Source organism: Halyomorpha halys, unplaced genomic scaffold (genome assembly GCF_000696795.3).
Source record: "Halyomorpha halys isolate HHAL.00 unplaced genomic scaffold, Hhal_1.1 Scaffold170.1, whole genome shotgun sequence".
NCBI lineage: Eukaryota > Metazoa > Arthropoda > Insecta > Hemiptera > Pentatomidae > Halyomorpha > Halyomorpha halys.
Genome location: NW_027107231.1, coordinates 248248 through 265025, shown reverse-complemented (window position 1 = coordinate 265025; position 16778 = coordinate 248248). Strand labels below are relative to the sequence as shown.

At 30.8% G+C, this 16778-nt stretch overlaps 1 protein-coding gene across 2 annotated transcripts in view; it reads left to right on the top strand.

Moving 5' to 3' along the window:
- Window positions 1-16778, top strand: part of vri (vrille) — a 254374-nt gene that overhangs the window by 191839 nt on the left and 45757 nt on the right. The gene's annotated exons all lie outside the window — the stretch shown is intronic.

Genomic DNA, 16778 nt, shown 5'->3' with positions numbered 1-16778 from the left:
GTAATCTACTCATCTGATAACATGATAACATCCAGAAAATATATTGTAAGATAATACCCTAACCCATAACAGAAGAAAGTCGACATGACTGCTGGAATGTATTCTCAGGAGCAAGGACATCAACCATCAGGTTTTAAACTAGGAGAATTAAAAAAAAAAATTTAAAGTCCAAATAAATTGTATAAAAAAAGAAATAATAGTTATTTTAACCTATAAATGCTATTTAAAAGTGGAATAAATAAACCTGATAACCAATTTTATTCAAATATTTAAATAATTTCAGAGTTCAGGTTCTCCTAACAAAAAATGTCTCCTTTGTTCCTATTTCCCTCACAGTTTGAGATGTGAGGGAAATAGGTTTTGGGTATTACATTGAAATGAACCATTCCATGTGAGTCTCTTATCAACCTTATTTGAAGATTATCTCCCTTATAAATACTCAATCTAACTGTAATACAACGTGAATTAAACTCACCTTTTAGGAAATATCACTGTGTGAGTGAGACACTCACTGATCACTCTCATAAAAAGACTCTCACAAGGGAACTGTAGCTAGAAGTTCTGTGAAATTGGTAATCCTTGTTTTTACGGGAATCTGCTACAGTGTTGCTAGTTATGAATTATGATAAAATAAAGATTTCCATAGTTTTGGCGCCCAATTTCTAATAATGTGAGGATAACATGTTGGATCAATGGGACAGATAGATTATGGATCATATTTTTTTTTCTATTCAACTAATAGTGCAATTTATCCTAAAAACAAATAATTAAGACCTAGCAAGCATCATGGAAAAAGTGAGGTTATAAATAAAAAACAGGGTAATATTTCTTCCATCAAAGTCAGCAACGTAAGTTGTGGGGCAAGTGAGGGAGATAAGTATTGATACTTTAAATTTAAATTTAGGTGTATAAACAAATTGATACTAAGTTTAAAAACCCTTGAAGAACAAGCTGAGGTTATCTTTTGGCCAGTGAAAGCAATTGAAGTGTTAGCAATTTCACACAGATACAAGATTTCATTGGGAATTAAATTTGTATGTTTTGGTTGAATGGCTCATATCTCTTTATGACTGTGAAAATTATATAATTAAAAAATTAATATAATTATGCATTTGATTTTAGATTTATATACTAAAACTAACTTAATTAGCAGAAGAACCTCTATTAACAATTTTTTTTTTTTTTTATAAAATCCTTCTCAAAAATAGACCATCACTCCGTTTATTTTTTGTTCATTTTAGTTTTTTCTTTTGCATACAATCTTTGGGTGGGGGCTTAGTTATAAACTCTTAGGCTTAGTTAATTAGAAATTCAATGAAAACCATAAAGGGTATAAACGTGCGGAAAGTGGTGTGATGCAGAGGTCATTTCTTGGGCTCAAGGTCACTCGCCTGCTACCTGGATCTAGGGTTCGGTGTCTATAAATTAAAAAAATGTATTATATCATCATCAACATCATTGAGTCAAAACTTCGTGGTACTTAATTATTATACAATTTCTCACACTTCAAGTACCTATCCTAAAGTCGGAACCTCATGTTTGGTACTTGCTGGAAATCCAAAATATCTACAAATGCTTGGTAAACAAATGAAGTAAAAAACGTCAGTATCCACACGATTGTGTGTTTCAGAGAAGTTGGAAGTTGGACGTCGCACATAGGTCATTTAATACCTTCGATACACAATTTCCTCTGCAATGAACAAAATAAAGACAGGTAAAATGAAGGAAAACGTTAATTTTGCCAAAATTGGCGGTCTATGATGGAAAATCATAGAAATGGTAATATATAGCCTATAAAATCAACATATGTTTTAGGATGTTTATCAAATACTCGTTAAAATTCCACCAGACCCAAGCTCGTCGCGAAGACTTCATGCTATAAGCTTTATTAATTTATTATCATTATACTTATTTATTTTTTTCTCCCTTTCTATTTCATAACTCATTTTTTCTGTATAATTCAATTATTTATTTTATTAATTCTATAATTATAATTTTTTTTGTTATTTTTTCTTTTAGTCCTTAATTACATAACTATTATTATTTTTAATTATTTATTTTATAATTGATCTTTATTATTTAAACTGTTCAATGGTTATAGCATTTGTAATAGTTTTAGGTGTTTTTCGCACGAGACTATACTCCCTCCCCACAGTAAAAAAAAACTAACAAAATGTTATAAAATCATGTAATGCCCAACTGGCCGATCTATTAATAAAGAAATAATAATAATAATGAAAAGATACTCGTTAATTTAATTACCAGACATATAATGTATTTATAAATGTGTATTTGTGATACACTAAATGAAAATAAACGGCTAAAGTTAATTAGTTAGATTTGAAACGATATATTTACACACAATTAATAGAATTTTTAAATATACAATATCAAACTAGACTTAATTATTGATTCCGAATGTTAGGGAAATTCTGTAATGATTCTAAACACGGAGAGTGTACATATTGTATGTATCTAAATAAGCTCAAATGTGTGGATGCAGCACAAGCGCTTTCTCAAACGCCCTTACATTTGTACCTTTTACAAAATTAATTAAGCCCATAAATTTTGTCCGACTTGAACCATCCAATTCAAATCACTCATCCACAAGTTTGCGCATGTGCGAATTTGCAACAGTTTTTCAAATGTGTAGCAGCACCTTAATATTCTACATAACTTGAATAAAATAACTGCGAAAGTATCGATTTTATCCTTCAATTACATATTAAATAACCAGCGGGTTTGGTCCAGGGTGTGAGGACTATCATGACTTGTGCACGGTGCCAAGCGATTCAGAGGGAGATAGCATTCCTCCAGGTGACTCATTTCCTCGGCGTATAAAGCCCGCAGATCTGCCCCCTCGCCTCGGACTTCGTGGATTCCAGTGATTCATAACTTAAAAAGTTCCAAGTTGACCAAAAATAAGTCGTTAGTCACAGCCCGTGTTTTACGTAAGTAGAAGGATCTTTGCCGGATTGTTTTTCACAGTCTCAAGCCAGAAGATGACCGGCCCTCTTTGAGGGTAAACTCGAATGATACTGTTTTAAAAGAGAATCCTCTTACCCCACGTATGACCCTGGGGGCATCATGATTTACTTCTTCATGTCTTATTTTTTTAAGTACATCAGTTTCTAGCGGTATAAGCTGCTAATAATTTTCTGACGTATCTACTTCTCTGTTCATTTTTGATTAGTTTTAATATGTCGATCACAGGAATTTGGGGGCCCCACGGGTTACGAGTTCCTGGCACATAGAGTAAAGATAGTACTCACGTGGTAAGTACTATATCCACTAAGATACTTATATCCAGTAAGATAGATACTGGATATGGTATGGTACAAAATCTTTTAGCGTTAGTTATTTTCATATGGTATATAATTTGACGTTGCTAGGTTATGTTTATAAGTATAGTCTTTGTTTAGAATACTTCCTCATTACATATCTCTTTAATGTTTCAGTTCTAATACGATTTATAAAAATATCAAAAATTATCAATTAAAAGGAACATTAAGACCTATGCATATCGCAAAATTATAATAATCTAAAATAGAATAATCTCAAAAATCTCTCTCTTAGGATTGACGCACACAAAAGTACACTTCTGACTAATTTTGACTAAATGATCTAAGTATTTATTCATAATTTTTTGAATTATCAAAAAATGAAGAATGTATGTACAGTAATTATGACATATGTGCATATAATAAATCTGAACCAATACAACCCATGAAGGGCCACTATTACTCGATCAATGGTTGTGCAAGGAGGTGATTCAGTCAGAATCATTAATAATACCAACTTTATGAGGCTTGGTGGACCCCGAAAAGCTCCCACAGAGTTGACTCAGAGCTACAGTTACAGAATAAACATTTATCCGTCACAGCTTGATTCGAACCTGAGTCAGTAGCACAGTGCCTTACGACTACACCACTCCGTACATACATACATTCGAAATATATCACATCTAATGCATGACGTTTGCTTCTATTCTTCTTTCATAGTTCGCTTAACATTTTTCCTATTTCATAAGATTGAATCCTCCCCAGTCGTGTTTCCATAAAGTGTTTTCTTGGTTACCCTTTTTGCTCAAGTTTTTTTTAGAAATATTGTCAAATACAATTATTCCATCGATAAAAAACAATAATAATAACATAAATCTCACTACAAACTAAAACTTCGAAAAGAGGACTGCTGATAAGATTCTCATATGTGGGTCGAAATGAAGATTAGATAAATATGGAAGATACCACACATGTATTTAAAAGTTATATTTGTTATTCATATATAAGTTACTTGCCCATTGTATTGTATATTTTATTTTTCTTTAATACAGTTCATCGTTTTTTTCATTTTTTTATACACTACTTACATATCTTATCTTATACATATGTCATTACCTTTATAATATTATATTTCATCATCCTAAATTAAAAGCAAGACTTACACACCATCCAAGACTAAGTTACAGACTTTTAAAAAATATAGTTAGTGAAAATGAAATCGAAATTGAAAATATAATTTTAATATAAGGCATAATTCCTCTAAGAATAATTACAAAGTTCAGACGTTATGATCATCTATCATGGTCTATATACTTACAAAAGCTTAGTATTACAATTACTATGTAATCGTAGTAATTCATGTTATAGTTATACACATTGTTTACGTCGAATAGGCGATTTGATTATTAGTATTTATTGTCATATTGTTAGTACGCCTTGTTATAATAAAAAATTAATAGTAACACCCAGAGCTTTGGAAGCCATATATTCTCTATATAATTTTATACATATTCTGCACGTATATATTTGTACTTATTTATGTATGTCTGTATGTTGGGTATAGTGTATCATGGATATAGTTTAAAAAAATGCTATTCATTTCATTACCCCGTGAAATGGTATATTTTGGATCAAATTTTATCAATATCTTCTCTAAGACGTCCCTCTTGTAAAAATTTTAGGAACACATTTTCAAGTGATTCCCGTTTTCATTACGTTGAATTAATCGTTCTTGATTGCGTCTTATGTCAAAAATAAACTTGCTTGTTTATTAGTATATGTATTCAAAATCAAATTACACACATCACTATAATGTAAATCTTTAACACTAGTCTAAGAGTCTACGATTGATAGTTATAAAATTTTAACATTAATTTATCTGTTAATTGTTATCCGCCAATGAATCACTATCATTGTCGTAATCTCTAGAACTGAACAATTTTCTGGAATCCTATCAATAATTTATGCGAGTGTCTTGTTGCATAGATAATTATTATTCACCTTATCTTCATGTTTATTCGATGCCACAGTTATAAATCTTATCGAATTATTAAATATAATTATATGGTCATTTTGATTAAACTAATTAAATTGTAAAAGTATGTGGTTCTATTATCTCGATCATATATTTTATTTACTATTCTTTATTTAATGTTATTTCGCCATTAATGACCCATTATCTTGCCTAGAATACAAAGATCGTTCATTATATTGAAATGTATTCATTGGGAAACGTGTATATTTTGCGTTATTAATTTTTTTTTTTACTTGAGTATCATTTAATTTATACAAAACACTATAATGTTGAATAAAGTCAAAACAATCATTTAAATTTACAGTAGCTTTTTTATACATTGCTTCTTTTTGCTACATTAACGATAATTAGAGATGTGATTTTTGTTCAAACAAGAAACCGGAAAATACAATGTAAAAATCCAAAATTGTCCAGCAAAAACTCAAAATATGTGTAAAACACCCAAATCCTGCAATAATTAACTTTATTGTTTAATTTATAATATTAATATATACTCTCTACATGTATGAAAATGTAAATAAAAAAATAAACTACTCTGGTTAAAAACCTATGCTATGAAGAAGCTACTTGATTTTATATTCCTATTTGATAGGCTTTTTTTTTTTTTTAATAATTTATTTATTGTTATTTACAACTGTATACACATATATACAACAAGTAAATTTGCTGTCGGTATCATAGTGACATGATACAAACATGTGGAGAATCCCACTGATTTTTTGCTCATTTTGCCACTGACTCATTTTTGCAAAGTTTCAGCCCTTTCTATTAGGTATATTGAAACTTTTCCTTTTTCACCCCAATCTGATTATTAAAATTATCAATTTTCATATGTACCACTTCGAAGTATTTAATATTTCTTTTATTTACTCTTTAGCCCCAATTGATGTTTTTCTATGTTATTTTTTCCTTGTGCTTTTGTGTTTACAACAAGTTAATCAATATTATACACAAGATTCATTTTTAAACAACACAAAGTGTAAAAATTATATAAACTAAGTTAATTTTCCATTCATATTTTGGGTAAAATTTATTTATTTTTATTTTATAAACTAAATTTGAAACGAATTTTAAATTACTTTATTTTTAATCTCCAGAAAAACATGATGTGGATTGTCGTTTTTATTTTATTTTTTTTTAAATAATTTATTTATTGATATTTACAACTGTATACACATATATACAACAAGTAAATTTGCTGTAGGTGAGATAGTGACATGATAAAAACATGTGGAGAATCTACCCACTGATAGAACTCCAATAACATTTCTAGAGGAGAAGATTTCGAGGCCATCTTCTTTTCAGAGGCCTAGGAGGATTATTAGGTAATGAAGGAGAAGCCAGGCTAGAAACAAGTGTATTTAGGTGGTTGAGAAGTTTATCATGGAAGGAATGGTATCTGGTTCTGGCCAAATCGGCAACATATGGAACATTGAGGTCCTGATGGATGACTTGATTTGTGACAAAGTAAGGAGCATTAAGGATTTTACAAAGGATTTTGGACTGTAAGGATTGGATTCGGGAGGAATTTGATGGTTTAGTGGAGCCCCAAAGCTCAACTCTGTATGTCCAAATAGGTCTTATAATAGTCATGTAGATCAGTCTTTTGTAATGGATTGGCAATTTAGACCGTTTATCAAGGCTGAAATTCAATTTTTCAACTTCATCAAACTTCCTCTATTTTAAGTTTTAGGAAAAATGGTGCAAGGCACTGTGTGGATAGGAATGATTTTAAACAATTCTAAAGTACTTTTTAACTTCCACTAAAAGTTATCACATATCGTGTTCTTCTCCTTAGCTTTTTAATTGTTTATTTACATACGAATATATTATTAACCAAATAACTAATAAATAATAAGCTAATGTAGAAAATATTTAAAAAGTTTTTTTTTAAATGTGTAATTATGTTGTTATTAATCAGATCATTTGATTTTGGGTTTAATTTTTATTAGTAATATTTATATATATATAAATTATATTTTTGCTAGTCAAGACAAATTAAGATGGAAGAACGATACACAAGAGGTGGTCTTGGATTGGAGTTAAAAACAATACGTTCTCTGTGACAGTATTGTGTAATATTCTTACAAAGAAAGCATTGTTTTCAACAATATTCTAGAGTGAATTTTTCATATTTACCCGAGAAAATCAATCTGTACTTGTACAATATGTACTTGTAGTTTCTCTTTAGGTGAGTTCTCATCGAATGTTAATTAATGCTTTACCTCAAATTTTAAATTTTTAACTATAAATTGAACAAGGAAAAATTAATATATATTGTCATACATACATCTATATGTGTTTTATATATGAGAAACTTAGTTAAATTATTAAATTGTATGCAACAAATGTTAGTTAAAAAAAAGAGTAATTATAAGCTGAAAAAACTCAAAACGTGCAAAGTTTTGGAAAACCCCCAAAACGTGTAATTTTTTGCGAAATAGAATTAATGTTTTTTGAATGTATTTTCCATGATCGGAATTTCTGTCGAGGTCTGGTGTAATTGGAAGCTTGGGAAACAATGAGGCAATTTGCTCTCTATGATACCTATGGGAATATTTATTTTTATTTAACCTATGATTTAATTGATATAGGTCAAATCTAGTTTCTTTGAAAAAATCATATAAATTAGCAAAATTAATTATTTAGTTCATGAGGCATCACCCACTTATTAAAGATTCATGAAGTTCCACTCCTAGTTACCTACAGTCAAAGGAGCAGTGACCTATAACTTGGGAAACCCAACCACAATCCAAAGACCGAAGCACATCCTTTATTAAGTTCTATATTTATCAGTTCTAAAATTTTATTATTATTTTTTTTTCACTTCGTCTTTTTTTTAAATTAACTTTTTCCCATTAGAAGTCAATTATTTATCTTGTTAAATTCATAAATGTCATTGGTTTGGTTATTTTTCTCATTATCAAGAATTATTATTTTTATTAATAGCGTTGTATATAGTTAGGGTTATCTTTTGTATGAGACTATACAATAATCAATTGTTTAAAAAAAAAAAAAATGTAACTCTTATATTAACCATTAAGATCCACCTGGCCGATCTGGTATTAAATAAAAATATATATTTAAAAAAAACATTTATTGACAGTTACACTATTCTTAAATGATGATACAATGATATTTGACACACAAATATTTTAAGTTTAGTAGAATTATATCAGTAATTGATTAGTAAATGAATGGTTTTTTTTTTTTTAATAATTTATTTATTGTTTTTTACAACTGTATACATATATACACATCAAGTAAATTTGCTGTAAGTGATATTATAACATGATACAAACATGTGGAGAATCTACCCATTGATAGAACTCCAAAAACGCTTCTAAAGGAGAAGATCTCAAGGCCATCTTCTTTTTCAGACGCCTAGGAGGATTATTAGGTAGTGAAGGAGAAGCCAGGTTAGAAACGAGTTGGTTTGGGTGGTTGGGAAGTTTATTATGGAAGGATTGGTATCTGGTTCTGGCTAAATCGGCAACATAGGGGACATTGAGGTCCTGATGGATGATTTGATTTGTGACAAAGTAAGGAGCATTAAGGATTTTACGAAGGATTTTGGACTTTAAGGATTGGATTCGAGATGAATTAGATGGTTTAGTGGAGCCCCATAGCTCAATGCCGTATGTCCAGATAGGCCTTATAATCGTCATGTAGATCATTCTTTTGTAATGGATTGGAAGTTTGGACCGTTTGTCTAGTAAATGTTGTAATAGTCGGAATAGACGAGCAGTTTCCTGTCTTTTCAGTCTTGTATGAGGATTCCATGTCAGACGTTAGTAATTGAATGGTAAATTAATAAATTTAAATATAAAATCGTTAATTGATATTAATTAATTACTTTGTCGATAATTATTTCATCACTACTTATCGTCTGAGGGTGGAGAATTATAATATATATTAAGAAAAGATTTAAAAAAAAAATAGTATTGAAAATCTATCAACACTTGATATAACTGAAATTAATTACAGTCAATCTGAAAGTATAGAAAGTTTATCTTCTTATATTGATAAGATAATGAATGCAAAATGACGAACGATTCCAAGATAAATTGACAGTGAGGCGCCGAAATATGATATTCTTTAGAACAACAGTTGCATGGAGACAGTAAGTCGGAGTTGAAATGAGAGAAACCCTAGTTACTCAGCTCAGTCCATAACAGGACTTAATTTTGAGGGTCTTTGTTGCGGTAGCGGATTCAAACCCGCAAGATGCCCCCGTGTCTCCGGAGTGTAATGCGGGTCTACCTGAAACGATATTATAAGCCCCATCGAAGTAGGATTCCGAAACAATATTGCACAACATTGCTACTCTTAAGGTGTAGAGAGGAAATTTAGCCCATTGTTGCATATAATTGTCATACTATTGTCGTCTGACGTTGTTTTATTGAATTAGATATTTTTTAAATACGGAGGATCATGGGCGTACCATCGAAGGGCAAAAGAAAGCAGCTGTCCCTCCCCCAGAAGTGAAAAAAATTTATTAATTTAATAAAGATTAATTTTTTTGTCGAGTAAATAGTTTTAATACCTAATAAAGCACTTCTATAATTATTTATAAGTTTCTTATAATTTCGGTTTCATTCACCTTTTCCGTTCTGAAATGTCACAACCCGACCGACCATGGCTGCCCCCCTCGTTTGATCCTGTGTACGCCCTTGGGGGCAACTATAGTTCCTTTAAAACTAATTGAATATCTTCAAATTAATACGCCTTGTGGGTTATAACACATATCAACTACAGACACCGATAAAAAAGGAGATAGATAGGCTTTGATTAGAAATATTGAAATTGTTTATGATACTATTAAACGAATTTTATAACGTATGTTTTTATGTTTACGTGCAGATAATTTACTCTGTAATATACTGTAACCCTCCTTAATAGTGAAATTGAGACTAATAATTTATTTATTACGTTAACTCAGCCTTGAGTCAACCTTGTTAGATCGGTAGCCCACCTGAGGTGCACCCAGCCTCTATAAATGGGGACACTACATTGGGGTGAAAAAAATAGCAATTGGGTGGGATCTTGAACAAATCACCTCTTTGTACAACCTTTGTCCAAGAAACAGTATTTCCGTACAAGATATTGAACATCTCAGAACTTTTTTTTTAATGGATTATATTATCTATAGGGACGGGGTGTTCACTTATTTGGCGTTAAAACTAAATAAATAATAAGGGACAATATTTGATGGGGAACTACTTTTTTCTTGACCAACTGCAACACAAGAAGATGTGCTCAGTAAACGGTCGAATACCAGACCGCCTCCCCAACTTATTACTTAAGAATCCGATTTCCATTTTATTCTTTATATTAATTATTCTTTATTATATTAAGATCGGTCTGCCTCCTCAAAATATAGAGTCGAATTATGTCTAATAAAACAGTAAATAAATATCTTAGTATCACATGGGTGGATCTAGATATTATTTTTTGGAGGGGTATACAAAAATAAACTTTATAGGACTCTATAATTGATTTAACTTTCTGCTGTTTGCTGCTAAAGCAAATGAAGACAGGAATCATTCCTAAGGTTTTACTGGAATACGAACAACAATCAATGACGTCTATCTAGGAAAAATTGCTCAGAAAAAAGAGAAAATTTTCAGGTAACCAGACTTGAACGGGAACAATTTAGGTTTTAATTTTGTAACTAATACCCATATACTACGGAAACTTCTCTTAACAAACATTTGTTTAAGGTCCTATGCATTTGAACCTCTCTTTTACGGAACCTCTCCACTCTAGAGGCGGACAAAAATTTGATTCCTCGTCAGGACTTTTCAATCCTCTTTAGCGGAAACAATTAATAACATATAAACGTGGTATAACGTTCAGTTGAAAAAAACGATTTGATACCCAGCTGAATAATAATTTAGAAGGGAAATAACAACTGTCAGTAGTTTTCAGCCCTCGGATACAAAGAACGTATGAATGTACATTTATATAATTCCAGAGCTAAATTTTGTTGGTCACATATTACACATGTATCCAACAAAACGATGGTTGAAACGAGTATAAAAATCGTATATTGGTTTCTTTAGATTTACAAAGCATCACAGCTTATAGTATAATAGACTAAAGGAGAAAAAAGGCAGTTATTTCACCCCAACTTTTGATTGCTTTAATGAAAAATATCTATTATTAATAGTCGAAATAGATAAGTTTGGAAAGTATTGGTAGGTTGAAAAATTGAGGCTGTTACAAAACGTTGAAAAAAATTATTTTTCTTTCGGAGCTATATATCTTTAAAACTACCAACAACACTAGAAAACCTAAGATAAAATTGTTTAAAGAAGAGTAAATTTGCTAAAATATGATCCCTAACAGAGCTATTAACATTCAATAGTTTCCGACCCTTTTTAAAAAGCAACATTTCATAAGAAATGCACTGAAAAGGCATGTATACAAATGTTTATTAGCACTCAAATTAAAGCTAGTTTAATATACTATCTAGTAGTTTATTACATTTATCTTCGAAGGGGTTGTAGTTTTCATGATATTTGATAAATTGATTTATATTAGTTCGGACGAAATTTCATGCGAAAAATTCATATTCATTTGCGAATATCATGAAAACTATTACTCCTGCTATATTATACATATATGTATATATGCTACTACAATATATGTGTAATAAACTACTTTATTATATCTTTAAATCTACTATTTTTGTTCGTTTTAAAGGTATAGACCTCAGAATGAAAAATTAATTTTTTTAATGTTTTGGAACAGCCGACATTTTTTATTTCTCTTACCTATACTTGGCAGACTCATCAATTTTGACTAGTAATTATTCATAGTTTTCATGAAGTGATCAAAAATTTCCCCCCAGCTCTTGTATTATTAGGTGATGATATGTAAATAATTCTTTTATTTCATATTTGTGTCCTTTTTATAATAATCCTTTCATAATGGAAACCTCTGTATAACAGACAAAATTATTTATCAATAAATCAATTTAATATCCAAAACAGTCTCAACACTATTTATTTATTTGTCCTACGTTTCGGCCCTTCTAGCCATCTTCAGGGACATCTTCAACATAAAAATCCTTCTCACATTAATTATTTTCTACTTGCAGGCTATTTTGCCCAGGTCAATTTCTTTATTTAAGTTAAAACCTCTCTATTTAAATTTTAAAAAACATTCATTTATTTATTCTATAAGATTGTCCACAATATAAAACCCACACCATATAACTATATATGTTGTTATATGGTGTGGGTTTTATATTGTGGACAATCTTATAGAATAAATAAATGAATGTTTTTTAAAATTTAAATAGAGAGGTTTTAACTTAAATAAAGAAATTGACCTGGGCAAAATAGCCTGCAAGTAGAAAATAATTAATGTGAGAAGGATTTTTATGTTGAAGATGTCCCTGAAGATGGCTAGAAGGGCCGAAACGTAAGACAAATAAATAAATAGTGTTGAGACTGTTTTGGATATTAAATTGATTTATTGATAAATATTACCTGGTCTCGAAAAATTTTTGAAATAATATAATTAAAGACAAAATTATGTTCGGTGTGAGGGTCCGTTATATAGAAGTGTCACTGTTAGTCTAACTATGAAACATAAACATTTTTTATTTTCTTTAGCTATTTATATTTTTTATATTCCTTTCGTCCCTTCTTCCCCTAGATAAACCAATGTTGATTTTTGACTTCGGTTTCCAGAGTTTAGGAGTTCTATTCTTATGGCAAGCTTGTTCTACTCATTAAATAGGTTTAATACCTCTAACGTCATTAGCTATGGGGTCGGTAATACGCTCTCATAATTTACCTTGATACCTTTGGCAGTATGGGATGTACTTTAGTAATAGATTCTGAACTCTTCTTTCTTGTCAATGAACAAGCGAGAAAGGTTATGATCGGCTAAACAACTTACGTTTTACATCCATTGAAATCAACTTCTCAAACATTAAACTCAATATCCAATTTGTATTTCATTCAGGGACGCTTGGTCAGTTGTGCTAAAGGAATACAGATTCAAATGCTCCCCAATACAAATAGCCTCATCCGAATAAATACCACCATTGAATTCTTCTACGGACGCCGGGGAACAGAGCAGAAAAAAACACAACAAAAAGAAAAGTATACTAATGAAATATTGTCATGAATATTTTCTGATTTCGATTAAAAGGTAATTGGTCTTGAAAAATTGGCCGACTAGTTTTAATTTATGTGAGAAGAGTGGCGTCATTTCCCCGTAAATCATTAGCCCGCGGTATAGAAGCGCAATATCCCCCCCCCCCGAGCAGGATGTGGGTAATTTCGGGGTCAGTTGCCTCGTTTTGCCGTCCTTTTTGTTTTCTATACCTTACATTGGAAATGGCTAACCTAAAAACTAGGAGGATTCCTTATCCCGCATTATGTAGTTGACCTTATGAAAGAGATGAGAGGAAGATAGTCCGGGTGGCAGTCAATAAAGGTTTCGAAACTTAACCAGTTGGTAACAGAGCATGAGCTCTCTTATCAGCCCTGACGAAGCTCTGCAAAATGGGGCGAAACGTTGGTTAACAATAAACAGTTTTTGTTACTATTTAGAAACCTTTATTCACCGCCACCCGAACTATCTTCCTCTAATTATTTTTATCTATTATATTATATTTTTTTTAATATTTACTTTTTTTGTTTATATTTATTATTTGTATTTGAACGTGTGCATATAGTTATATCCTTTTAGATAACTGTAGAGTTTCTTTTAAATTTTAATTGAATACTAATTATGTGCTAAATTAAGATAATTTTTGAGGTGTATATTTGGTTATTTTATTTAACATTTTTACTATTCATATTTTATATTTCCAAATCACCTTTACTCTCCGTCGTAAACTTCTGCCCTCCTGTCCTACAGTATCCTTACTAGATACACCACTAACGCTGTTGAACAGATTCGATACTTAGGACTCCATCTTGACAAGAGACTTACTTGGAATCCACACACAAGACTGAAACGACAAGAAACTGCTCGTAGATTCCGATTGCTACAACACTTACTTCATAAACGCTCTAAACTTCCCATTCACTACAAAAAATTAGTATACACTACAATAATCAGACCAATTTGGACATATGGAATTGAGCTCTGGGGCTCCACCAAACCATCAAATTCTTCCCGCATCCAATCGTTACAATCCAAAATCCTACGTAAAATCCTTGAAGCTCCTTATTACGTCACAAATAAACTCATTCATAAAGACCTTAACATCCCATTCGTTGCAGAGTTGACCCAAACCAGATATGCGTCTTTTTATTCCAAACTCCTTAACCATCCTAACCCATTAATTCTTAATCTTTCATCCTTAACAATCCCTGATAATCCTCCGAGGCGTCTGAAAAGAAGATGGCCACGAGACCTTCTAGTTTAAATTAATGTTTGAAGTACCACCAATGGGTGGTTCCTTCCCAATATTTTCAAGTGTATATGAAACATACTACATATTTACTTATTGTATTATTTTGTACAGTTGTAAATTACAATAAATAAATAATTAAAAAAAAAAAAAAAATATTTTATATTTCAATTTTATTTTATGTTTCTAATAGGGAAAAATAGAAAGGATTTATTGGGTAAAGGGAGAAAAAATAATAAGGAAAAAGGGATAAAAAAAAAAGGTAAATATAGAAAAAATAAATAAAAGAACAAAAAGGATTAAACAAAAATAAAATCATGTATTACTATTATATATTATTAATTTATTATTAAATGCCTATAACATTTTAAGAATTAAAAAAAAAATATCTAACTAGGTATTTAGCAACCTAGTAGAGTGGGGCAACTTAACATTTTTTAATTCATTTTTTTTTCTCTTTTATATTAAAAAATATTAAATCTGTACCACTTCAACTCATGTAGGGTCAGGGGTGCAATACTTTCTGAGAAGGTACTGCTACTATACCAACCGTTGTGCAAGGAGGTCATTTGGCCAGAATCAAGCTCGATGGCTATATTTTTACCCAATTAATGAGCCTGGGTAGACACCCGAGGGCTCCAAAACCCTCAGGGCTGACTTAACAGCTAAAGTGAAACGAATAATTATCTGTCACGGCTGTATTCCTTGGAGTTAGTAGTCCATTGCCTTACCAATGAGCTACCCAGTCCCCACTCTCTCATATTTTTTCATAAAAAATATACTATACATTTTTCAATTACAATTTCCTACGAAGGTGGTTTCTGTATAGTCGATTTTATGGTACAGGAGCACAATGCTTAAAATTTAGACCAGTATAATAAGTTTAGAACATAAATCTAACTTATTAAAACTATAGTTTTATAGCAAATAACTTAAAAAAATAGTTCTAAAAATCTTACCAACTAGTTAATTAATTTAATAATGTAACTAAATAAACTTTTTTCTTTAACTCCTAAATGGTCTATCCAATCGAAAAGTTATGATACAGGGAATTAAATTTTGTGTAAAAAAAAAAACAAAAAAAAACCTTGTTTGTTACTTAATTAATTCAATTAGTAAGATTTTTAGAACAGCCAGAAATGCGTCTTCGTGTTAAGTGTAATAGAAACTAATTTTTTTAATTATTTTCAGACTAATATTCTATGGATCATCAGACCGCTGTATTAATAGTAAATGGTTAGCATGGTCGAGGGAGTAGAGAAGTTCGACTTGTTTGCGGAACTCTCCACCACTAAAAGTGGATAAAACTTACCTTCAAATGGATTGAGGTTTGGCTTTCGACTGTGAGCTTTTTGTTAACCGCTCACTGCTTGTAGGACCAGTAGGGAGATATTTTAACCGAAGTATTTTCTTCGATAGTACATCTAAATGTTGTGAATAGTCCAAATGTTGTTAGCTGTTATCAGTGAACTTAAATATAAAATTAATTTAATTTAAAAAATACTATCGCAAAGAAAAATATTGAATATATGTTATTCAAATATATTATTACTATCCCGCCTTCTGTCCAAAATCCTAGAAGTAGAATTTACAAAACTATTATTTTTCCTACTGTCCTTTATGGATGTGAAACCTGACCTCTAACGCTGAATGGAGAACAGCGCGCTGAAGTTTTTGAAAATAAAATATTCTGACCAAAAAAGGATGAGTTAACAGAAGTATGTAGAAGGCACACCGCAAATATAATTCAGGTTATCGATGCGAATAAGATGGGTGTATAGGTTTGTGGGACTTGTTAACGAACGGATTCCTATAATGCTAATAAACTCGGAACCGACGGGTAAACGGGATAGACCGAAACGTATATGGGAAGATTACATTAAGATTAATTTGGTACATTTGGGTTTGAATGGGCGTCAATGGACAGATGCATGTAAGGAACAGTGTTTTTTGTTCTATCACAAAGTAATTTTAAAAGATGTCTTGTTTAAATATATGGCGTATAATATTAACATTTTATTTCTATAAAAACTTAAGAATGGAAATATTGGATAATTTATTTCTAAGACTGACATACTGT